We start from the raw sequence: 26,302 nt of genomic DNA on the forward strand, positions 1-26,302 counted from the left end.
TCTAGTTGCTCCAAGACACTGGAGACCACCAGAAATATCAATATAATGATTTAGCAGTCACATTCATTTATTAAATCCTATCTTCTCTGTTATACTCCTCCTTCTCTTTAAATCACATATATACTTAAAAGCAATAAATTTCAAAGTACATCACAACAATTAGTTGTAGAATAGAGTTTGGTATGGGTAACAATTTAATAATTTTAGGTTTTTATTTCCAGCTGCTCTAAGGTACTGGAGGCTAAAAGAAATATCAGTATAATGATTCAGCAATCATACTCATTTGTTAAACACGACCTTCTCTGTATAACTCCACCATCTCCTTTGATCTTTCTCCCATTCTTTAAAGGTATTTGGGCTATGTCCATTCTAACTTTTTCATGTTGGAAGAGGCTGTCAATAGTATTGGATAGGGGCATGGAACTTGCTGATATTCTGAAAGTACTGGCTCTCTGCATTTTAGTATTTATCTGGTCCAGGGATCCATCTGGAGGTTGTAGGTTTTAGAGAGTTACCCTAGTGCATGGAAATTTTGTAGAGTCTTATACAATGCCCTAGGTATTCTCTACATTTGGCAGGAATGGTTTTGGTTGGGTTTTGGCAAGTTATGATAGGTATCAATGTCTAATTGAAGCATGAGTAAGAGTGACCTCCAGAGTAGCTTCTCAACTCTATTTGAACTCTCTCAGCCACTGATTCCTTATTTGTTACACTTCTTTTCCCCATTTTGGTCAGGGTGGCATTGTTGATCCCACTGTGCCAAGACCAAGCTCATCTCTGGGTACTCTATAACTGTTAATGGTTTCAACAAATTACATGAATAAAGTGGCTTAAACTTTAAATGCAATTGATCAATTTTCTGGGGGAAAGTTTAAAGCCAAAGCATTAGAGAAGCTGAGGGAATGGAGAGTGGGGTGTGTGGTGAAGTATCTTGTTTATTTTTGAGGTGCAACTAATGTTTGAATATAAATTAGTTTTTGAGTAGAATTGTAGAAAAACAGGGCTAAAAGTGTTCAAGAGGTCATGTCCAATCCTTTTCCTGAGGATACATGAATCACCAGCCTATTCTGATTCCTTTATCTCTGAACTGCTTCATTTTTTCACATCTTTGCTGCTCCAGGAAACCACAGTTGTTGGCTGATGGAAAAATTGCAGCAGTGCCACAAAACAAGAGCTATTTTTTGCCCCCTTGTCACTGATATTCTGATGGTATCTAGTATGTAATAGGCCTTGCATCATAAGAAAATTCTGTTCTTAGATGACCATCAAGAAATTTTTAAAACAATGCTTATATCCATGATTTTTGAACTGGCAATCATTGGGGTTAGTTTCTTGCAAATCTGGGAATGCCAATATTGGGCTCTGGTGAATAGCTTTCAAAACACATTAAGATGCTTTCTTTACACCATTATCATTTCCATTCATTTGAACAAGTGTTGATCAATATAAATTATTTATGTGAGCACTGAAAGTTGCCTCCTCAGATGCGAGGTAATCTGTTAAAGATTCACTATTATGCTAGTGAATGAGGGGCCAATATATTTTATGAGTTATAAAATTTTAGTAACATTAGTTCCCAAATTCACATTTGGAAATGAAGTCTGGTGAAATGCTCTGTAAAAAACAAAATGAAACAAACCTATAAACCCAAACTTACTAATGGCATAAGAGAAAATCATGACAGGGGCCCAAACCACCATAATATGGCAAAAATGATGATCAAATTGGAGATTAGTAATGGTCTTTTAAGGCAGAGAAGGACTTGAATTGTAGAAAGATTGAATTGTGTAAGGATTGACTAGCACCTTCCTTGATTTGCCAATTGAACAAAACATGTCTATTCACTACAGTTTTCCTGAGAGGGGCAGGGGACAATGAGAAAGGAAAAGAGAAGTGATAAAGAACTGGCACTTAATATGCTTTTTCTTTTTTTGGCATGGGCATGTGCTGGGAATCGAACCCAGGTCTCTGGTATGGCAGGTGAGAACTCTGCCACTGAGCCACATAATATGCTTTTTCCTATGCTTATATGTGTCACTACTTTTGCTGTAGTTGTTCCTACTCTACTACAAATAATTCCTCTACTATATTTGATCTACTGTAAATGTCCCTCTATTGCAAATAATTGACAATAAGTACATTTGGTATTCCAACCACTTTATATTTTTAATAAACATGATACTCAAATCAACCCTGCAAGATAGGCACTATCTTTAACCTTATCCTTCAGTTAGGGAAATTAAGACTTGATGAGGTGTGCTAGTTTGAAATGGTTATATACAGAAAAGCCACATTTTTTATCCTGATCCAATCTTGTGGGGGATAGCCATGTTCTGTAAATCCTGATTCAGTATTGTGGGGTGGGATATCTTGATTAAGTTGTTTCCATGGATATGTGACACACACCCCATTGTGGGTGTGGACTTTTGGTTAGATGGAGATGTGACCCCGCCCATTCAACGTGGGTCTTGATTAGTTTACTGGAGTCCTTTAAAAGAGGAAACATTTTGGAATTGTTTCAGACAAAGACAAAGAAATTTGGAGATGCTTGGAGTGCCAACAGAGACACAGATGTTTGGAGATCCAGAGCCCAGCAGACATCACCATGTGCCTTCCCATGGGATGCTAAGCAAGCCAGAACCCAGAGTTGTGTCCCAGAGCAGCTAATTGAAGGCTCACAGATTCTTATGGAGGGAAACACTGGAATCAGAAGTTGGAAAGAATGGAACTGGGAATAAGGACCAGCAGATGCCAGCCATGTGTCTTCTTATGTGACAGACAAGCCTTTCTTGAGTCAAGGTATCTCTCTCTGGATGCCTTAGTTTGGACATTTCTATGGCCCTAGAATGGTAAACTTATAATTTAATAAATTCCCTTTTTAAAACTCATTCCATTTCTGTTATATCACATTCCATCAACATTTAGCAAACTAAAACATGAAGTTAAGTGCCACGCTCCAAGTCATAGGTCTAGCATATACAAGAGTAAAGAATTAAACCCAGAGAGTAGAGTTCAAGACACTGCCCTCTTTTTTTTCTTTTCCAATCTAAGTGTTTTTTAAATTTCTTTTTCTTGCCTAATTGCCCCAATTAAAACCTCTAGTTAGAAATGGAAATAAATGAAAATAGAAATTATAGCGAATTTTTACTTGGTTAGAACCTGTTTTGGTTTGCCAATGCTGCTGGAATGCAACACACCAGAAATGGACTGGCTCCCACAAAGGAGATTCACTAGATCACACATCCACAGCTACAAGGCCATGAAAATGTCCAAATTAAGGCATCAACAAGAGGACACCCTCACTCAAGAAAGACAGGTCACATCCAAGGTTTTTTCTGTCAGCTGGGAAGGCGTGCAGCTGGCATCTCCCAGTCCCCTGCCTCTGCATTGCTTTCAGCTCCTGATTCCATTGGCTTTCTATGTTAGCTCTCCAAGCATCTCTATCTAGGTGTCTGCTCTTTATAGTAGCTCTGAACTCTCTTTCTCTCCATGAGCTCTTTTAAAGACTCCAGTAAACCAATTAAGACCCACCTTGAATGAGTGGGGGTCACATCTCCATGGAAACAAAATAATCAAAAGGTCCCACCCACAATTGGGTGGCTCACATCTTCATGGAAACAACTTAATCAAAAGACCTACTCACAATAAGTCTGCATGCACAAGACTGGGCCAAGAGAATATGGCTTTTCTGGGGTTTATAACAGTTTCAAATCAGCAAATTCCACCCTCTGGACCCTAAATAAACATATTCTTTCCATATACTAAATGCATTCATTCCATCACAATATTACAAAAGTCTTAGAACATTTCAGTAACAATACAAATACAATACCAAATCAAAAACAGTACAAAATTCTCATCCTATTTTTTGCCTTTGTCCTAGAGCAAAATTCTCTGCCTGTGGACCTGTGAAACTCAGAACAAGTTATGTGCTGTCAATATACAAAGGAGGGATAGTCATAGGATAAATATTTCCATTTCCATAGAGAAAAATTAAAAGGAAAACAGGGGTCACTGGACCCAAACAGTTCCAAAAACAGCAGGGAAAACTATTGATTTTAAGGTATAAGAATCATTTATCCTTAGGGCTTGAGAGAGTAGCATTCCCACCCTTTCTGAGGGTTTATGCAGTGGCTCTTCTCTCTCCAAATACCAGGGTGAGGGTTGCAGCATTGCAAAGTACTGGGGAAGCCACCTTGTTCTCATCCCCACCCTCTCCACGCATAAGAATAAGACTTTGCACTCTTATTCAATGAGTTAAACTGATTTTCAAAAATTTAGTTCTGTATTTCACTGCATCTGGCTTGAAATTTTCCTGCATAAGACTCTCATGCAGTGTTTCTTAAAATGAAGTTTCCCAGGCTAGTATATAAAAATCCATGGGGGTCGAGTCTGGGAATACATATTTAACAACTTTCTTTTACACACTAAAATTTGAGAATCACTTGACCTAGGATGTGGAAGAGGAAGATGGAGAGAAACTCTCTGGGTCTAAAGTGCCCAGAAGGATACACCAATAAGCTCTACAGATTTTGAAGGAAAGAGTTGAGTTGATTGTTGTTAATATAGTAGAACTTTATTATTGAAGATTAGAGTTTGGTATCTTCCATTCCTGACCTGGATTTTTTATACATGAGAAATGCGAAATGTACTTCTAGGCACTTTTGGTTTAGTTACAGAGTAGAAGTGTAGTCTTCCCATCAGGGTTCTGGGCAGCAGAGCTAAGCATGTATAGAGTCTTAATAAACATTTAATGACTATGAACAAGGTTTTCATCTATTTCCCTTTGTTCTAGTTTGGTAGTTTACAGTTCTAAGGCTGAGAAAATGTTCCAATTAAAACAAGTCTTTAGAAATGTCCAGTCTAAGGCATCCAGGGAAAGATACCTAGGGTCAGAAAAACTGATGAGGTTCAGGGTTTCTCGGTTGGCTGGATGGGCACATAACAAAGTCTGCTAGCTTTCTCTTTCAGCTTCTTATTTCATGAAGCTCCCCAGGAGGCATTTTCCTTCTTCATCTCCAAAAGTTGCTGGTTGATGGACTCTCTGCTTTGTGGTTTTCCGGCATCCTGAAGCTTTCTCCAAAATACTTCTTCTTTTATAGCATTCCAGTGAACTAATCAAGACCCATTTAGAATGGGTGGAGACACATCTCCATCAAATCAAGTTTAATACCCACAGTGGATTTAGTCACTTCTCCATGGAGATAACCTAATCAACTTACCAACCTATAGTACTGAATAGGGATTAGAAGAAACCGTTCCTCCCACAAGACTGATTAGAATTAAAATATGGCTTTTCTAGGGTACATAAATCCTCTCAAACCAGCATACTTGCCAACTCAGGGTATAAGTAGGTAGGTCAATAATTCCCCCAACAGGCGAGGATGATTGATAGAGATTTGTTAGAAGTTAAATGGGAAACATTTTTAAATCACACATATCTAAATCCCATATCCACTAGTACTGAATCAGTATGTTTGGGGGTGAAGCCTGAGCTATGCATTTTTATAAAGCTCCTAGGCCATTATAATCCACACTTTGGTTAAGAAGCACTGCATTGTAGAACCCAAGCTTTAGGGAAAACCTAATGTCTCCTGAATCACATTCTTCCCACAAATAGTGCTCTTACAGAGATGAAGAAACAAAGAGACCGCTCCACTCATTATGGCTGCCTAAACTATCCCCAAACCAAATAGTATAAATCAACTATTAATTATATCCAAAGATTGTGTGAGTTGTGGATTCAAACAATGCTTATAGGGAATGACTTATTCTGCTCCATGATGTCTGGGGACTTATGTAGAAGACCAGAAGGTTAAGGACTAAGGTTATCTGAGGGCAAATTCATTAACATGTCTGTTGGATGAGGCTGGTTGAGGCTGAGATCATAGCTGGGACTCGTAGCTAAACATTTACATGGGACCTCTCCATGAGTCTTGAGCTTCTTCATAAGGTGGAGTCTGGGTTCTAAGGAAAGAATCCCCAAAAAGCAGAAACTGTATTACTTTCTGTGACTTTGCATCTCTACTATTACATTCTAGTCATTAGAAGTGGACCACAGTTTGGAATTTAAACTCCACCATTTGTATGAAAAATGTCAAAGAATTTGCAGAAATATTTAGAACCATCACAGGTTGCCATGTAAAGAACAATACTATGTGTCAAACCCTCTTCTAAGTACTTTATAGAAATTTCCTCAGTCTTCCCAGAATCCTAAAAGAGAGGTAATATTATAATATCTATGTTATAGATAATGAATCTGAAACTGCATAACTTGTCTAAAACATAACTTGCTAGAAAGTAGTGGTCATAAGATTAAAATTTAGACAGCCTAGTTTCAGAAATATATTCTTATACACTACTCTATATTATTCTAAGACTCACAGAGATGTGGAATCTAGTCCAAAGACTAATTTGGGGAAGAACCTGTTAAGCTCCAAGTGTTTTCCATGCCCAAAGCACCATTCTGAAGAAAGATGACCGCTCACCTTCATCTCTCTATCTTTGCCTGATTGATCAGGGATATCAGTGATAGTCCTGAGGTCTAGAGGGAGAGCTCTGTAGAACTGTTGTAGAGTTACTAAGTGAACTCATCATATTCTCCCTCCCAGAATTTTTTTTTTTTTTTTTTTTTTTTGACATGGACAGGCTGGCTCCAGGAATTGAATCCGGGTCTCCAGCATGGCGGGCAAGAACTCTGCCTCTGAGCTACCATTGCCCACCCCCAGAATTTTAATATAGGTCAATCCAAGTGGAGAAAACTTCTTAAAGATGGGAAAAATGCAGGAGACACATAGAAAATAAGTCAGAAAGTCTCCATGGGAGTGGGATCCCTGGTAAATCGAAATTGAAAAGCAAAGAGAGCCATTGTGGGGAGGACCATGTTTCAGCTGAACATTCTGCTCACCAGTACACCAAGGGTTGGAAAAACTACACTAGGCAAAGAATTTGCATCAAGATCAAGATTGAAATACACTAGTGTGGGTAATTTAGCTAAAGAAGATAAGGGAAACTTTGGTGTTATATTTATTTTCTCAAAAAAGGAAGATATTGAGGGACTACTTTGTACCCTGCTAAGAATGATGGAATATTAATACTATGCTTCGTGGTGTGAGAGGATACAAAAAGCAGAGAAAGATTGCCATAGAGGAATTTACGGTCTGTTGGAGACCCATAGAAATAGAAAATATTAAACATCCAACGCTCTGTCCTGGTTATTTTAACCAAACGCCCTCTTTCCCCAAATTGGCTTGTAATTCTTTTTGGTGAGAATAATTGAGAAGGCTTCAATGGACAGTGTGAACTTTAGGTGGACTTAAGATGGTAGAATTTGAAAAAGGGAAGAGGGAGAGTGTACTAAGTTGGGTGAACACATAAAAATTCATATGGAATAAAACATATGTATTGGGACGTTGATCTCCCTGGATGTTGATCTCACTGGAAGGACAGATAATTTTGACCATGGTAGTAGGCAGTATGATATGACTGTCCTATGGTATTTCTAATATTATTTTGATAGCTGAATGCAGGATGCATATATTATAAAGTGATACATATTTATACTTAGTTTATCCTGTATTCCCCTGATCTTTTATTGCACCTTTATTTGTATCTTCATCTTTCTGTTTTTACAATGATTTACATAGGGTAGGAACTCAGTAAAGATGTAAAGGGAACTTTAAGCATGCCTAACTAATTAAAATTTAAAAAGTCAACATATATTTTAAAAAATTTTAAACTCCTGACAGTTGCTACTAAAGTAAGCATTTCAGGTTTGATCTAATGTACATGTTTTTTTACAAGTGATCTAAATTCTGTTCACCAGATATGGAGTCTGGCAAGATGGTTTCTCCCAAGAGCATGCCAAAAGATGCACAGATGATGGCACAAGTCCTGAAGAATGTGATGATTACAGAATATAAACCAAGAATTATAAATCAGATGTTGGAGTTTGTCTTCCAATATGTGACACCGATTCTAGATGATGCAAAAATTTATTAAAGCCATGCTAAGAAAGCTACTGTTGATTTAAATGGTATGCAGTTGGCAATACTGTGTTGTGCTGACAAATATTTTATCTCTCCTCCTTTTTTATTTGATATTGCAAGGCAAAGAAATCAACCCCCTTTGCCATTGATCAAGCCATATTCAGGTCCTAGACTGCCACCTGAAAGATACTGCTTAACTGCTACTCCAAACTGTAAACTTGAGTCTTTACGAAAAAAGGCATCTACTTCAGCAGGAAGAATAACAGTTCCCTGGTTAAGTGTGGGTTCAGTTACTAGCAGATGTAATATGCCCACATTAGGCACACCAACCCCACAAACTATGTCTTTTTCAACTAAAGTAGGAGCTCCAGTGTGCTTCACAGGGCAAAGGTTTATAGTGCAAATGCCCACTTCACAATCTCCAGTTGTAAAAGCACCCATTCATGCAATATCAGCAGTTAAAAATGTTCTGATTAATCCATCATTAATTTGGTCCAAGAAACATTCTTATTGCCACTAACATGGTGTCATCACAAAATACTGCCAGTGAATTATCAAATGCATTGAAAAGAAAACTTGAAGATGATGATGATGACTCTGCTGCTGATAACTATGATAATTTGCAATCCAGTCTTGATGCATGTAACATGTATACTTGGTCTTGAATCCAATGATTTTCCAAAGATACTCAAATAGTGAATAAGCACATGAAAAGATGCTCTACTTCATTAGCCATTAGGGAACTGCAAATCAAGACCACAATGAAATGGGTTGTATGGTGTATAAATAAAATTGTGTTGGAAAAAAAAAAACATAGTGAGATATTGTTTTGGTTTGTTAAATGCTGGTGGAATGCAATATACCAGCGATGAAACATCTGGAAAAATGTAATTTATTAAATTACAAATTTACTATCATAAGGCCATAAAAATGTCCAAATTAAGGCATCCAGAGAAAGATAATTTGATCCAAGAAAGGCCGATGTCTGTCACATGGGAAGACACATGGCTGGCTTCTGCTGGTCTTTGTTTCTGGTTCCATTGCTTCCAGCTTCTGATTTCACTCTTTCCCTAAGTGTCTTTGGGTCTTCACATAACAACTCTGGGGCAAAACTTGGGGTTCTGGTTTGCTTAGCATCTTATGGGAAGGCACATGGTGATGTTTGCTGGGCTCTGGATCTCCAAACATCTGTATCTAGGCATCTGTTCTCTCTGTCAGCTCTCCAAGTCTCTCCAAATATCTGCATCTCTGTTGGCTATGAGTTTTCTCCAAAATGTTTCCTCTCTTAAAGGACTCCAGTAAACTAATTAAGACCCACCTTGAATGGGCGGAACCACACATTCATCTAATCAAGAAGCCACACCCATGATTGGGTGCATCACATTACCACAGACATATGCTAATCAAAAAGTCACACCCGCAGTTGAATGAGTCAATATCCAGGGAAACAATCTAGCCAAAGGTTTCCACCCTACGATATTGAATCAGGATTAAAGGACGTGGCTTTTCTGGGGTATACAACACTTTCAAACCAGCACATATAACATTTCACACCCACTGGAATGGCTACTATGAAAAAATGATGAAATAAGTGCTGGAGAGGACATGGAAAAATAGGAACCCTCATACATTATTGAGGAAATAGTACAGCTATTGGGGAAACAGTTTGGTGTTTTCTCAGAAAGTGAAGTATAGAACTACCATGTGCCCTGACAATCCCATTTCTAGGTGTATACCCAAAAGAATTGAAAGCAGGGACTAGAACAGATATTTTCATGCCAATGTTCACAGCAGCATTATTCACAACTGGCAAAAAGTGGAAGGAGCTAAACTGTCCGTTAATAGATGAATGGATAACCAAAATGTGGTATATGCATATAATAGTATTATTCAGTCACATAAAGGAATGAAATTCTGATGCATACTTCAATGTGGATGAACCTTGAAGACATCATTTTGAGTAAAATAAGCCAGAAACAAACAGAGAACTCTTTTCGATGGTATGATCTCATGTTTATGAAATAATTAGAATACACAAATTCATAGAAACCAGAATATGGGTGGGGTATTGGGGAATTAATGCTTAATTTGCACAGAATTCTGTCTGGGATAATGGAAAATTTTAAAAGTGGATGGTGATGATGCTGGCACAAAATTATGAATGTAATTAACGCCACTGAATTGTATAATTGAAAGTGGATAACATCGGAAATTGTAGGTTGTATATATGTTGCCAGAAAAAAATTTAGAAGCAACAACAACCATAGAACCATACAACACTAAGAGTGAACCCTAATGTAAACTATGTACCATAGCTAATAATATAATATTATTTCATCAATTGTAACAAAGTTACCACACTAATGCAATATGTTAATAACAGGGAAAACTGTGTGAGTGAGATGGGGTAAAATCAAGTCTTTTGCATCACAAGGAATCCTACTGCTGTGCCAGGGTGCAGTTTAACTGTGTGGCATCCAGGCAGCACCCACCAGCTTCACCGAGTTCCAGCAGTGTTTTCCATCACTATAACCACTGTTTCAGGAAGGTATTGGGCAGAGAGGGTTTTACAGGTTCCACTTAATCTTCTGTTATGTTCCAAGCAGGATTTTCAGTGAAGCAGGCCAACATTTACACAAGAAAGGAAGTGTGCTGGTTTGAATTTGTGGCCCTCAGGAAAGCCATTTCCTTTAATCCTCATTCAATATTGCTGGGTGGGAGTTTTTTGATTATCTCTGGCGATGTGTCCCACCCAATTGTGGGTTGTAATTTTTGATTAGATGGTTTCCATGGAGATGTGTCTCCACCCATTCAAGGTGGGTTTGTTTACTGGAGGCCTTTAAGAGGGAACCATTTTGGAAAGAGCTACAGAGCCCACACAAGCCAGAGACCTTTGGAGATGAAGAAGGAAAACATCCCCAGGGGAGCTTCATGAAACAGGAAGCTTGGAGAGAAAGCTAACAGACATTGCCATGTTCACCATGTGCCTTTCCAGTTGAGAGAAACCCTGAACTTCATTGGTCCTTCTTGAGTGAAGGTTGTCACCAACCTTTTGTTGGTGTCTTAATTTGGACATTTTTATAGATTTGAATTAATTGGGACATTTTCATGGCCTTAGAGCTGTAAATTTGCAACTCAATAAATTCCCCCCTTTTAAAAGCCATTCCATTTTTGGTATTTTGCATTCTGGCAGCTAGCAAACTAGAACAGATGCCAAGACAAGACAAAAGATAGTGAAAAAAGAGAAGGCTAAAAAGTCTGTTCATGGGGAAAATTTAGCAGTCCATTAATAACAGCTGGGTTGTACTTCCCTTTCACCCCTACCCCATCACACACACACATGCATGCACATACATGTCTTGATATTGTGCTATGGACTGGAATGGGAAAACTGAATTGAGTGGCTGAAATGGTGTTTTGAGTTCCCAGGGAAAGATAAATATACTTCACCCAGGACTGCCTCTTTGTAGTCTAAGAATTCATTGGTGGGGCTATTTTTTTGTCTTCTTTTTCCCTCCTGTTCACAGGAGCCCAATTATTGACCTAAGGGTCATAGTTGATTTATTTCAAATCTGGAATCCATTGAAGAAACAGCCTTCTGTGAGTACACTAAGAAACCTAGAATAACATGTAGTAAAGCTCCAGAGATTGCTGAATAGTCAGAGGATAATGTCAAAATTCCTGAGCTTGAAATTCAGAGAAATTGCTTGTTTCCTTTGAATGTAAGCTTACTGCCACTAGACAGAAGCTTCCCAGGAACAAAGACTGCCCACATAATTCATTAAGGCAGGGCATTTTGTGTCTGTCATTTTTGACCCTGAGGATGTTGTGAGCCCAAGGGCAATCTGATGTCCTGGGGTATTTTCGAACTTATCTGTTCATATGCCAGAACAGCTGTAACCTCTTTCCCCATGCCCCTCAGTGTGTTTGTTCTTCTATTACTCCCACCCCCTTGAATTTACTGAGGGAAATAGCTATAGAAAATATTTCATTGCTAAAAAATTATCGACATTACTGTGACTTTTACTAAAATGGTCGTATTAAAATTTTCAGTGTTAAAATTTATGAAAATAGCTGTGTATTTTTGTTTGTTGATATATTCCAAAATATGCCATGATGTCCAGCACACGATTGGCATTCAATAAGTAATTGCAGAATGAAAAAAATTAACATTATCTCTAATGATGTTTCTGTTTTGCTGCTGTTGTTGCCATTGGCAGTAGCCTAGCAGGTAAAGTAAATGAGTGAAGATAGAGTTGCGAATCCAGATTAACATATTGAATTTGCAGTGGGTACTGTGGTTAGTTTGAAGAATACATGTCCCAGTTACAGTGGTAAGCTCCTATCTATAGTTGTCACATTAGAATATAGGACTGATTCTGTCAGATATTCTAATTTTTTCTAGAGAAGTTGAAAATCATTATTTGTACATGAAATCATCAGCTATTCAAATAATAACTCAAAGTTTAAAAATATGCTATGCAAATTCATCTATTTGACAAATCTGGAGAATTTAATATCTGCTGCAAATGTTTCCACTACAGATGCAAGTAAAAAAGGTCTTTGCACTTTCTGTTTGTGGCAGCCAAGATTGAATAGGGGGTGCTAGGAAGTACTAAAAACAAAGGGAGGGGGCGCTAATATTGGCAACTCAGAAATAAACTTCTAAATAGTGAAGAGCTTTTTTATTCCATAAAAGAAATCTTAAAGTTTGAATTTACATAAGAAGTGTTAGAAGATTATTTTCCTTACACTTTTGTCTTCTAATTGATTTCACTTTAAAAGTTTAAAGATTTAACAACTTTAAAAGGTTAAAGAAATTTAATTAAAAGGAAGCCAGTGGTACAAAAGATAAATATATGCTGTACAATATTAAATCAAAGTAGATCTAAGTAAATGGAGAGATATAGTATGTTTATGGATTAGATAACTCGATATTATAAAGGAACAAATTCTCCCCATGCTAACCGACAGATTACATTTTTTGCATGCATGTGATAATCAGTGAGTCAGTCCTACTTATTTGACAAAACAAAAGGTCAAGAATAGCCCGAAAATTTTTTTAAAGAAAAATAAAAACATGGAGAGCTTAATCCCTATCATGTGAATTGCTCTATGGGAGTAAAGTTAGATGAATGGGAAAGAGAACGCACATATGATAGTCACATGATTTATGACAAAGGTGACATGGTGTACAGTGGGAAATGTTTCTGGGAAAATTGGATCTCAATATGGAAAAAGATAAATCCTGATCTCTACCCTATACAAATATGAAAATCAATTCCACATAGATTATATATCTAAATATGAAAGATAAAGCAATGATACTTAAGGATGAGAGCATATCTTCATGCTGGACCTTGGAATAAGCAAAGGTTTCTTAACCAGCATGCAACAAATACTAGCCATAAGTTAATTAAGCACAAATAAAAATAAGAACTTCTGTTCATTAAAAGACACCAATAGGGAGTAAAAAGGGTTGCCTATGAAAATATATACTTAAGAATCTACATATTTAAAATATATATCCAGAATATATACAAAAACTTCTTTATATCAACAAGAAAAAAACATACAATACAATAGAAAAAGAGCTAGAATTGAACTTCATAAAAAAAGTTATACAAATGGCCAGTAAACATCAAAAAGGTATTCAACCTCAATAATCATTTAGGGAACACAGATTAAAATGACAATGTGGTATTGTTGATCGAAGTGTAAATGGTACAGCCACCTTGGAAAACCATAGTATCCAAGAAGGTTGAGTGTATAATTACTCCATGATCCCTCATATATGAACTAAAAATCAGGCACAAGAATTTCAGAGAAGTTTCATTTATAATAGTCCCAAACTGGCAGCAAATCAAATATCCATCAACAATAGAATGGATAAATAAAGATAAGTTTGTATAATGGAATACTACACAGCATGAGAAGGAATGAGGGATTGATACATGAAGCAACATGGATGGGTCTTACAAACAAAAAAGAATTCAGCCACAAAAGAATATAAATTACATGATTCCATGTATATGAAGTCAAGGCAGTACTAATCTATGGTGATAGAAGTCAAGATAATGATATGTTTTAGTTGTACCGAGTAGAAGGGGGATAGAAAGGGATTGTGGGGTGCTAGTAGGCATTCTGTTTCTTCTCTGTGAGGGGTTACATGAGTGTTTTCAAAATTTGTAAAAACTGATTGAGCTGTACGTATGTGATCTGTGCATTTTTCTAAAAACATTATATTTTTAAAAGGAAAACTTAAAAAAAATACTGTGCTAACCAAACAATGGTATCTGTAAGTCTTGTAGAGTCCATGGGTCTATAGTTCATGCCATTTATCTTGAATGAAATTTCTAATTGAGCCAAGCTGAACACTCACCATTCAAACACCTTTGCCATTTCCATCCTTGCATATGCCCCTAACCTGCCTGGAATTCTCTCATTCTTCCTTTCTACCATTCAGTCTTCCAACTCACAGTGGGTTCTGTTTCATTAAGGCTTCTGATTGGTAGTACTAACCTGGATCACAAATTGGCTTATCTTTTAATTTCACTTTATAAGTATAGATCTTGTCTGTTCAAAGTAAGTAGCTTAGTGGCTCTCCAGTTTGTTTTTATAGGTCCAAGCAAAATGACAAAAATAAAGACAATATAGCTTTTATCATAAAGCTAAATGCACTGCATCTAATGGGTCTCCTTTATTTTTTGGCTAATGCTTTATTGATTTAGTATTAAGATAAATAACTTTCAAGATTTTGTGAGATTAGTTGATGGGCAATTGTATATTATAGTTAAGGGTCTGTTGGTCACACTGCCTCAAGTGTTGTGAGGATCATTGACTTCTGTGGACTAGTTTCCTTACCTGAAAAATGAAATAAAGTGCTTAAAATCATACTGGGCACCATAGAATGTACTCTTGTAAATGCTACCCATTTTTATTGTTTAGCTGTTTTATTTTTAACATCCTTACTAGACAAAAGAAAAAGTTAATGTCTCTATTTTGACTGTCCCTCTAATGTTTTTTTCCCAGAAGAGCTATTTCCATAAAATCCAAAAGGTACAAATCTACTCTTCTTTTAAACCTATAACAAAATATGAATGACTGATCATAATGTATTGATGAATTCCGTGCTTATCTTTATAGCCCTAATTTCTCCTAAATCTGTTGGTATGCTCCTTTGGTGAAATAATAATATGTATTTATGCACAATATCTGCTTAATACCATTTAACAAGTGTTAATTAAAACTCAGTCATCTTAAAATTTAAAACTTCCTTTGTAAATTCTGTCATCCTTTCAAGATACTTTCTTCAATAAATGATCACGAGTAATGCTATAAGAATAACAATGAAAATGCAAACTAGGGGGAAAATCCCCCCTGAGGTTCAGACAATCTGTTGTCTTTTGGTATAATTAGCTTAAGGATAAGAAGATCTTGAGAAAAGGAACACTGAAAGACACCAAACACACAGCAGAAACTTTGGTTGAGTTTAATTAGCTGTGATCTTCCTGACACCAAAGTGATTGTTTTTTTAAGCACTGCTGCCACTGGCAATTGACTGGAGTAAAGGAGGTGGCAGTAGCTGTCTACAGGAGAAGTATTATGGCTTCAAGGCATGGCAACAGAAACTAAGAAAGGTACATAGTTCTAGATAAAATTTGATGGGACAGGGGAGAGAATTGACAGAAGGAATCAGGGTTATAAGCCTAGAAGAATACTTTTGACAAGGAGGACATTAACTCCTCCTTTTCCACTCTGATACTCCTCAGTTGAAAAAAAAAGTGCCTACCTGCTCTATGCAATTTATAGCCAAGATTCCTCGCGGCAATATTTTCCGCGAAAGGCTAATGTAAAAGAGTAAATCTAATTTCTTTGATAAATTTTAATTTAAGCCACTGTATCAAGCAAAGAATAATTTACTGGGAAATTAGAAATTTATTGCAAAAATTCCAAATGACAGCAACTTGAGAGCAACCTTTATTTGAGTGTCAGAGCTTTTTTTTTCTTTTAACATTTCTTTTACTGTGAAATTTAAATTTCCTGAGTAGGATTGTAGGAAAGATGGGAGACTATTTTGGATATTTCATTAGTGTGACATAGAGGCACAGGTGCATAACATAATTTTCCCATCTACACTCAATTTCACTGCCAAATGGGACCAGTTGGTGCTTCTAGGGATTCCACTTGCCTGACAGATCACAGAAACTGGAACACGGAAACATGAGGAATGATAGGGCCTCTGTTCATGTGGCTAAAATTGAAGAAAACCCTAAATTTCAAGGGAGGTGAAAGAATCAACATTACTAGGGAGGAACACAGCCCCTAAAAACTGCCGTCAAGGATCTTTGAATTACCTTTAAACTTGGGATCTGTGCCATGACCTATAACCATTATCATTCTATCAAAAAGCTTTACCCAAGTTTGGTCTTAATAAAAAGGAGATGGAAAAAGCTAGTTATGGCAATTTTGGCAACAATTCACTATTAAAAGCTGCCTTTAGAAAGAGGAAATAATGCTGTGTCATACCAGAATTATCCCTGTTTATATGGTCCATACCCATAATGCAGGACTTGTGGATTTTGACCAAATGCCTCCTTGCTTATGTTTCTTACTTTCCTTTTAATCTTTTATTAGTGGGGGTGGTCTCCCCCTGACCATACGTGAAGATTTGGTCTAATCCTATATCTTTTACTTCAAAATGGTTTAAGACAGTCCTGTGGTCATTTTAAATCACATACAGTTTTAATTCAGTCTTGATAATGTCCAATTCCATGCAAAGGCAAAACTTTATAACTTAACATTAAATCTCTCTTCACTTAGCTAAATGCTGTTCCAATCTGGAAGCCTACAGTAGGAGAAGGACATGTATGTCTCTTTCTCCTCCTCACTCCCTATTCATCCCCTTCCTAGATTCAAATGGAGAATGGGAGAGAGGAGAGATAAAGGCATAGGGACATTGTCACTTGGCTAAGTGGCTTTGGCTCTCTGACTTGGCAGATGGTTAAAGCTGGCCTCTCTTGGAAAGCTTGATTGGCACAGCCGTGTGACAAAAATTGACTTTTTCTCCTGTGGGGCAGCTTCACAGACTCTTCCATTTCCAGGCTCCTCTTTCTTGTAGTTCATTTTGCCTCCATAAATTTATCTATGACCAGGTGGTCATTAGGAACTTCTCCTTCAGTCCGTGGGTATCTGGGGTGTGTATCCTGTCTCTCTGCTGAAGTCACCTAAGCCCTCAACATGGCCCAATTGGACAAGATACAAGAATAACAAAGGATACTCTCTTTCCTGAGTAGCCCACACTGATCTCCAGGAAATATTGCACATCTCTTGCTCAGGCAAACTTGGAGTGAGTAAAGAACTGTCAACGTGGAAGGGCCTTCCTGGAGCCATCATCAAAGAGGATGGTTAATTAGACCCTCTCTCAACCTCTAGATTTCTCCAGGCGTAGCATCCTCACTCTGTCTTAGATAACTTTGGTGTGTCAGGTGACAATCCTCTGTTAAATCCCAACTACAGGAAACATATTGCAAATCAGGCTCTTCTCACGAGGTTTGGGGTAGGGAAGGAGACGGGGAGATTGACAGGAACGGGGATGACGACAAAAAACATTCTGGCTAGAGCTGTTCGAGGCATTTGAGCACCCAGAGAAATTGATACCGAAGCCGGTTCATGTCTGATTGCGACGAGGAGACAGAGAATGGAGTCGGCGACACAGAGCGCGGGAGCGGCTTCGGCACCGCGAGGAAACAAACCATCGGGCTGCTCTGCGCCGAGAATCAAGAACTTAAAAGAAAATTGAACATTCTGACTCACCGAGTGTAATACTGGTGAACAATACTAAGTCAGATGGCGCTTTATTACAGATTCTATTTATGAACCATGTTATTTCAAAGCAATATTATTAAAAAAAAAAAGGGGGGAATTTGTATCAAATTTGGTAATAAGATTTGAGGAACAGCAGAAAAATGTGGAAAAGACTTCCTTTAATCTTTTGTTCCAGCCATCCAGTAATGTGCTAGAAGAGGACCAAAAACCAGAAGAATCCTGTGCTATTAAAAATAACAGTGAAGCTTTTAGTGTTGTAGGAAGTGTCCTGTATTTTACTAATTTATACCTTGATAAATTGGGGCAACTGCTACAAAATGAAAACCCTCAGCTTACTGAAGGATGAGAAATACCCAAAATCTACATAGTGAATGAAGATCTTTTATGCATCTTGTTGTTTAAGTTCACCTTTAAAACAATTTACCACATTTTGCAGACTATGATGACTATTCCTTAATAACATTCACTAAGGACACCAGCAAGTCTTCAGCCAGATTCTTTCTCTAGAAGAGCAAGGAATACAACCAGAGGTAAAAAGGCCAAAGCCTCACTGTTTCAATAGTGGTTCTGAAGAACATCAAATGAAAGATTGCCCAATGCTGTGGAATGCTGCTCAAATAAGTGAAAAAAGAAAAGAGTCTATCATACCTGTGGTGAGGCAAACAGAATTTTCAACAGCGATACCATGCAGAAGAAGTAGAAGGAAGGTTTGGAAGATTCAAGCCAGGAGGTTTTAGTGAGGAACTTCAAGATGTACTTGATGTGACTGACAAGAGTCTGTCGCCTTTTATCTATGGAATGTGCCAGATAGGATATCCACCAGGTTGGCTCAAAGAGGCTGAATTGGAGAATTCAGAGCTTGTGCTCTGCGATGGAAAAGATGATACTCCTGGAGAAACAGAAGCTGGAGAAGTATGACAGAACAGAAGTGTCGCTTACGATCTCTCAAAATTGGTAGACTATCTGGGTTTTAATATATCTATTCCTGGAGGAATTCCAGATGAGTGGAGGATATTTGGTTCCACACCAATGCAGGCATGTCAGCAGAAGGACATATTTGCCAATTACCTTACTTCTAACTTCCAAGCTCCAAATGTGGGGTCTAGCAGTAGGAAGTCTTTGTCTCACTCAAGCCTTTGCAGCCCAAAGGAGCAGAAGAAGGAAGGCAGAACAGCAGCATCACCTGCTGACATGGAGCTTGACTCAGACATGGTGTTACCACATGGTTCTCAGAGCAGTGAAGCTTTTCATTTCCAACCACCATTGCCTCCTGGTACTCCTCCCCCACCACCACCACAAGGGACTCCCCGACCCACCTTCGTGCCTTCTCTTCCCAAGGGCACCCTGCCTTTGACTCCCAGAGACTCACCCCATACCAAGACGGCCTCTGCAGCCATGGATGAGGATGCACTGACTCTAAAAGAACTTGAAGAGCAGCAGAGATGGATCTGGGCAGCCCTTGAGCAGACTGAGAGAGTAAACAGTGATTCTGTTATTCCTGTTGACACACCTTTAACTGGAAGTTCTTTGGCCTCTTCACCTTGTCTAAATGAACTAGACCTTCCCATTCCAGAGGAAAAACCATCTGAAAAGCAGGTGCCAGATGAATCCGAGGTATCAGACACTTGTACGAAGAACTCTGAAATTGAACATTCCTCAGCAAGTCCAGATTCTGAGGCCATGTTGCTTTGTCAGAAAGAAAAGGAAAAGTCTGCTGAGGTAGACCCTAACAGCGCTTCCCTTGACAATGGCAACAGGCATCCGACTGGGACATTAGTAACAGAAGCATCCAGAAGGTGCTTGAGGTGGACATTAGTCCTTCCAAGGCCACTAAAATCCATAGTCCTGTGCCTGACATGAGCAAATTTGCAGCAGGAATAACCCCATTTGAATTTGAGAATATGGCAGCATCTACTGGGATGTATCTCAGGATAAGAAACTTGTTAAAGAACTCACCCCGAACCAAGAGGATAACAAAACAGCCTCTGCATAACTGCTTGACATTGCACAAAGAGCTATTTAATTATCAATAACTTTTTGTTCTGTTAATTAGTACTAAGTGGACAGTTATGGTTGTTTACTGGTGTGTTCCTTCCATGTTTAAAAATCTCTCCAAGGTTTAATTGTGGTCAACAAAGTCAAGTCTATTTTTAAAAAATGCAAAGACTGGGCTCACAAGTTTACTATATTTTACCCTCACTGACATGAACTTAGTGGGGGAGGGTGGCATGTAAGTATGAATTGGTTTAAAAATAGTTTGTTAAGGTTTAAACTATTTTTGGATTGTGAGTTTCTGTCAGAGTGATGGTTTTTATCTGTCTTTTGTTTTCCCTGTCTACAATTTGCTAATTACCCTGTTTAAAAAGTTTAATGTATTGCTTTTTAAGAAAAGATTCTAACCATTTTTAAATTCATATTTCAACTCTGACAATCAAATGAGAAAAATCAGTGATGAGCAACTTTATCCCATTTGGGATAGTTTTGTAAGTGATTTACATGCATCAGTTTTAATAACACTTTTACTTTTTTGTAACTTCATTCTTCACATGAGTTTGCTATAGAGGTGTGTTCATCTTTCTATATAGAGATTTAATAAATTAGTTTTCATATTCATAAAAAAATAAAAAGCATTCTGGTACCTCTGTCCTCTTTCCTCTTGGGTTCCTTCTTTTGAATCATTCATTTGCTTGAAGATGCCAGTTGTCATGTAACAGGCCCTTAGGGGCCATTTTTTTGTAAATCTGTATTTGGAGTGGAGACTATCTCACGTTCACCTTGGTGATTGCTATGTATCACATTGGCATGCTAAGAAAGGAAGGCAAGAAAACTTTAATTCTACCATTTTGTTACTGGTGCTTTACAATTTGCAAACTGTGCAATCCCATTGCTGTAGTTGCTCCCTGCTGTAGCAAGCAATGAATCCCAACATGGCCAACCCCTTTTTGTGGATGAGAAAACTGAATTTGGAAAGGCTAAATGACACACCTAAGTTCACATGACTTTCACTGAAACTATTTATTTATTTGAACTCTCTCTTGGCCAAATTCTTTAAAGGACCTATTGTAGTCATGTTTATATTCCTAGTACTTAGTATATAATAGGGCAGGACATCATTTACTTATTGAATCAATATATCCAGGAGTCCTAAAGCCTAGTCAGGTACTTTTTCCACTGTGTACCAACTAAGTGGTATGACATCAGACCTTCATAGCAACACAGACCTTGTTATCCCAGCTACTTGAGAGCCCATTTCAATTTCAGGCCAATCCTGTGTTCATGGATCTGGGTTTTAGTAAACCAAAGAAGTCCACAGCAGATTAGCTCTATGAGGGTAGTTATGGTCCATTCTACCTTATGTCAACAAGTTGACATTTACTGCTGCCTTTTATATGACAGACACTGAGTGTACTACTGGAGAGCCAAATATAAGAATTTTATGTCTTGAGACCTGCCCCCCTCTCCCATGTGCCCCCACCCCAAGTCCCCCAGGGCAGACTTGAAACTTCAGGAAGACTCTGGCACTTATAGAATTTTCCATGAATGCATAACATTTGTGATAGTTCTGTCTGGAGCTTTTAGGTGATATATTAGTCTCAGAGTGGTAAACCCATACTCCTACTGGGTCAGGCAGGTAACACACATGATGAAGTGGCTCAGGTGAAAGACAATGGGGAGAGGTGAGGATTATGGTCAACTGGAGATTGCACCTGCCCTATCTGAAGGTAGCAAGAGCTACTCAGCTTAGCCAATGTGAGCATGGGAATTCAGAGATTCTGAGTCTTGCAATTTTTTAAGAGAAGTTGGAAATACGGATTTTTTAAATGTAAATTTTCTCTGTTTTGAAAGCACAGTGTAGGTTGCCTGGATCCATATCTGCCCTAGATTCATTTAGGCCCATTTACTTTCTCCTTATTTCATTCCAACCTTCTCTTCCCTAGTGACATGGCTTGGGACTGAAATAGACGCTGTAGATTGGGAACAGAGGTAGGGAATGCTGTGCAGCCTCCCCAACACACATTAGTCTTTCCCAAAAGAAGAGAGCTGTGCCTCATTCCACAGCTCTCAGAGAATAGGAGAACCTTGTGTTTAGAACTATAATTAGCTTTTATTCAACTGAAAGATGAAATTCTCCTTTAAGTGAAATTGGAAAGAGCTACCCATCATGGTCTTATTATTACATTTATCATATATAATTGTCCATAAGTTATTACTGTTCCCATGAATCTGAAGGGTATTTACTTTCTGAGTAAGCACATGCTAGCTAGTTGTTGTGTTAATGGTTATTGAATAACAGTGCATTACAGGCCATAATGATGAGCAGTTTAAAACAGATATTTCTCTAAGAGCTAGTCTCCATCTGCTTTAGATTCCTATTTCCACACTGATCTTATGGATGCCAAGAACTCTGGACTTGCTGCAGATTGTGTGATTCTTCCACTTAACCAGTTACTTGTTTTAGAGCTATCTTGGGTTTGAATGCAAACACTCAATACCTTGCAGTATTATGATCTGCATTCAATCTTTCCGCCTGCTTTGGGGGCAAGTTCCATTTTCTACCTGATAACTAGAGGGGAAGGTATAATTTTCCTGAAGCACTGAGCAATAAATAAGAATTAAAAAAAATTATTTTGGCTACAGCCTCAATACTCTAACAACTTTTAATGTCATATATTAGCAATAAACCAATTTTAAACCTGGGTTTTTAAGTGGCATTGTGGTTATTGCATGTTTAAATTAATTTGATAAGTAATTCGGTGGGAAGTCACTAATGTGGTGTAAATACACACACAACCATTTACATAATTTTTTATTATAAGTAGAAAACATGGCACTCCAAAATATCAAAATTAACTGGCTAATGTATTCCAAGGATTGTAAAGAAATGAAGTTTTATTAACTGCTTGCATTTACAACTCAGTTGGGGCTGAGAAGGTTTTAATTTCTGACCTAGATATTTCAAGTGGTTTGCTTTTGGGAAGAATAATAGGGAGTTAGAGAGCAACGACAACAAAATAAATATCCTAGTTAAAATCCTGAAAAGGTTAGACTTTCATATCCATTGCCTTGAAATTGTATCAGTAGATTAAGAAAATAGTTTTCTGGTTTAAACTGGAATTTAATTGCATAGTTAGGAAATTTCTGGTATAAATTTGTTGCAATTTACTTCAACCCTAATATTTTACGTTCTGTTGCAATCCTAACAAATCAGGGACCCAAAGGTTTTAGTCTCTGAACAGTACGGCATTCAAAAAAATACAGTTCATATCCTTTTTCCTCTTGCTTTCCCCATTTATTTCACACTTTCTCATTCACAGCTAACTGCCCCCATCCTATTCCTCTCTATGCCCCACTCTAAATCTATCTCTCCCCATCCGGTGTGACTTTTACTATTTTCCCTCTTCCCTCTTTTGCAGTTTAAACTCTCTTACTAGATTCTTTTCCTCCTCCTTTCCTGTGGGTCTGAGAGACAGAGGTAGGGGGGACGGACATCATATTTACAGAATAGGGGCCTTGGGGGATTATGTAAAGAGTTTCACTTCAATAACTGGTTTTTTATTGCAAGTGGCATTAAAGATTTTTAAATCTGGTGTGCTTCAATTAATACGGATTACAATATAAAGGAATTAGTGTATAAATTCATGACAATATTCTGGAGAGGATGAGATTGGGCATTTTATCCCTAAAATAATGTTGTTGCTGAAAGTGGTATTTCTACTACCAACCTATTTCACTCTGTCCCTGTTAGGGTAATAAGGATATTCAGACTTTGTGCCTCTGTATTTTTTCCAACCTTTAACAAGAACAAGATAGAAGGATTTATCAGTGGTAATTAGAATAGTGCTCAGCTTGGCCTGCAAACTGCTCCACGATCTGGCACCAAGGTCAGTTTCCTGCCTTGTTTTATACATTTCCCCCTATCCCAGTACATGATTTATAACTCTATCAATAGAGAGTATTACCTTGAATTGCACATATTCATGTATATACACTGCCTTAATGAGTGAGCCCTAGAGTGTCTTACACTTAGTACAGGCTATGTAAATGACTGTTGGACTGACTTAAACTGCTTATTATGCGTATACTCTCAAACTCCAGGCTAAGTTCACATTGTGACATGTTATTTGTCCAGTGGCTAGCAGGGTAACTGAACTTGGTACATCTATTTTGAATGAGAGATAAAGCATCATCAGAATTTGGATGAGTCTTCTTTTAACTAAACTCTGCAAATATTTCCCGAACCAAGATGCTGTAAAAGATACTGGACTACGTACAAAGGGAGACAAAAATTTAAGAATGATTTAGGCTTCATCTTTGTGAATCATGTCTTTGGTATATATGATTTGATTCATATGAAATATAACACGAACTCAAGAAAACATATTATTTGTGTGTATTTGGAGTGTTCCTCACCGATTCACCATTTAGCCCTTCTTCATTGGCAATATTTCCCAATTACTTTTTAGAGATTGCCATAAAACTTTGCAATTAATGCCAAGAAGGGGAATACAAGATAAACATGTTTTAGGTTCTTACTGTTGAGGAAAATGAGACCGGCCATTCAAACTGGCTAAACCCCATAATAGCTACCAAAGAACTACTGAGTCATTAATCCCAGGATGTAAAGTCATTAATCCCAAGATGTTTGGGCTCCTGAACAGGATAATTATCCTTCTAGCAAAAACTGATAGATGAAACTCTCCTCAAGTGGGTTAACTTCATTTTTCCAATTCTCCTGGCCTACCTTCTTTATAGTTTGACATTTGTTCCTTGACCAAATTCCTGTATCCTACAATATTTTCTAGTGGTGATGTAAACTGTGTTCCATGAACTGATTCTGCCTGAACTTGTATTTGATCTTGAAAGAAACTCTGAGCTTCATGTGCTATCATTATATAATCTATTTTATAGAAACATAAGAGACTGAAACTGGAAGACATTTTATGGAAGTCTTAACAATAGAAGGAGAATATGTGGAAGTAGCAATAGTGCAAGTGAAGTACTAATTATAGTGTATTGTATTAATTCAGTATAGTGGCTGTAGTCGGTAGTACCATGCAGTAGTAGTATAGTAAGGTAGCAGTAATATAGTAAAGTAGTAGTAGTGTAATAAGGTTGTAGCAATGTAGTAAAGAAGTAATTGTGTAGTATGGTAGTAGTCACGCCATAAGTTATAGTAGCCATGCAGTGTGGTATGGAACTAGTAGTTTCGTAAACAATAATAGCAGTGGTGTAATAAGGTAGCAGCATTAATGCCATTAGATAATAGTCATCTAGTATGGTAATAGTAGTGTCATAATATAGTAGAAGCGTATAATGCAATAGTAATTAGTAAGGTAATGGAAGTATCACAAGATGTAGTAGTAAGTAAGGTAGTAGCAGAAGTGTGGTAAGGTAGTAACAATGTAGTAAGGTAACAGTAGTAATGTGGTAAGGCAGTGGTAGAACTGTAGTATGCTAGAAGTAGTATTTATTGTAAAGTAGTAGTATTGTGAGAGTGTGAGTAGGAATCGTACTATGACTCTGACTTTGAGTCTTGCACTGTACTATGTGCTGTATGTAGACTTATTTTGCTTATTTATCACAATAATAGTGCCTTCCTCCTAGGAAAACACTTTGAAGAACGGACTTTTATTTTCATCCCTATTTTTTACAAATTAAGAAACTTAAGGCTCAGGGAGATTAAATAATTAGCCCAAGTATATCCAGCTAGCAAGTGGGAAAAACGGAACCAGAACCCATTTCTGACTGATACTAAAGCTCGAAATCTTGGTGGTTTGGTCAGTTTAATGTTTCCTTATAGAAAAGAGGAACTGAGGCTCATAGAAGGAGAAGTGTCTATCTAGCCTCCCATCTGTATCATCAAACTAGTGTCTAATCTGACTTCATCCCAAGGGCTTTTCCATGGACCCACATGCATTTAAATTTTATGCTTTATTTCCACCTATTAAAAAAGTCACATTCCTGGTAGCACTATTAGAACTTCAAGTAGAAATACCAAGGTAAAATTTCTTTAGCCAAAACCATGAAGTTTACTCTTTATACAGATGGAGGAAACTGAGATAAGTGGTTCAGGAGTTATCTGTTGTACCTGCTGGGCCTGCTGCTCTTGCTGTTGCTGATGAAAAGATGAGCTGAGTCTTTTTGTTCTGCTCAGACTCCCAGGTATGAATCAGGCCTTTTCTGTAGCTTTCATCCTCTCAGCATCTTAGAGAGATGGTCTGCCTTAGCTACCAACACATGCCCATCCCCATGGCTCACTCTACTTTATACTTGTGTGTGTACCAGCATGTGTGTTTGTGTGATTCCTAGAACCTGAACAGAAACCTCAATTAAAATATTAAGCAGTTCATCTTCTGAGAGGCCCTTCCTTCCTTAATCCCTTTGTAAACACGAAATCAGCTTGAATTTATGAGTCTGGCAGGAGACCCAATTTCTCTACTTTTCTATCTTTGTTGTTATTTCTCTAAAGCCAATCATAAATGTGA

At 37.7% G+C, this 26,302-nt stretch overlaps 1 protein-coding gene and 1 pseudogene across 1 annotated transcript in view; both read left to right on the top strand.

Annotated features, from left to right (window-relative positions):
• Window positions 1–19,849, top strand: part of LOC143657063 (zinc finger CCHC domain-containing protein 8-like) — a 40,024-nt pseudogene extending 20,175 nt beyond the window's left edge.
• Window positions 1–26,302, top strand: part of TMC1 (transmembrane channel like 1) — a 469,408-nt gene that overhangs the window by 119,069 nt on the left and 324,037 nt on the right. The window lies entirely within an intron of this gene.

The sequence above is a fragment of the Tamandua tetradactyla genome, chromosome 2 (genome assembly GCF_023851605.1).
Source record: "Tamandua tetradactyla isolate mTamTet1 chromosome 2, mTamTet1.pri, whole genome shotgun sequence".
NCBI lineage: Eukaryota > Metazoa > Chordata > Mammalia > Pilosa > Myrmecophagidae > Tamandua > Tamandua tetradactyla.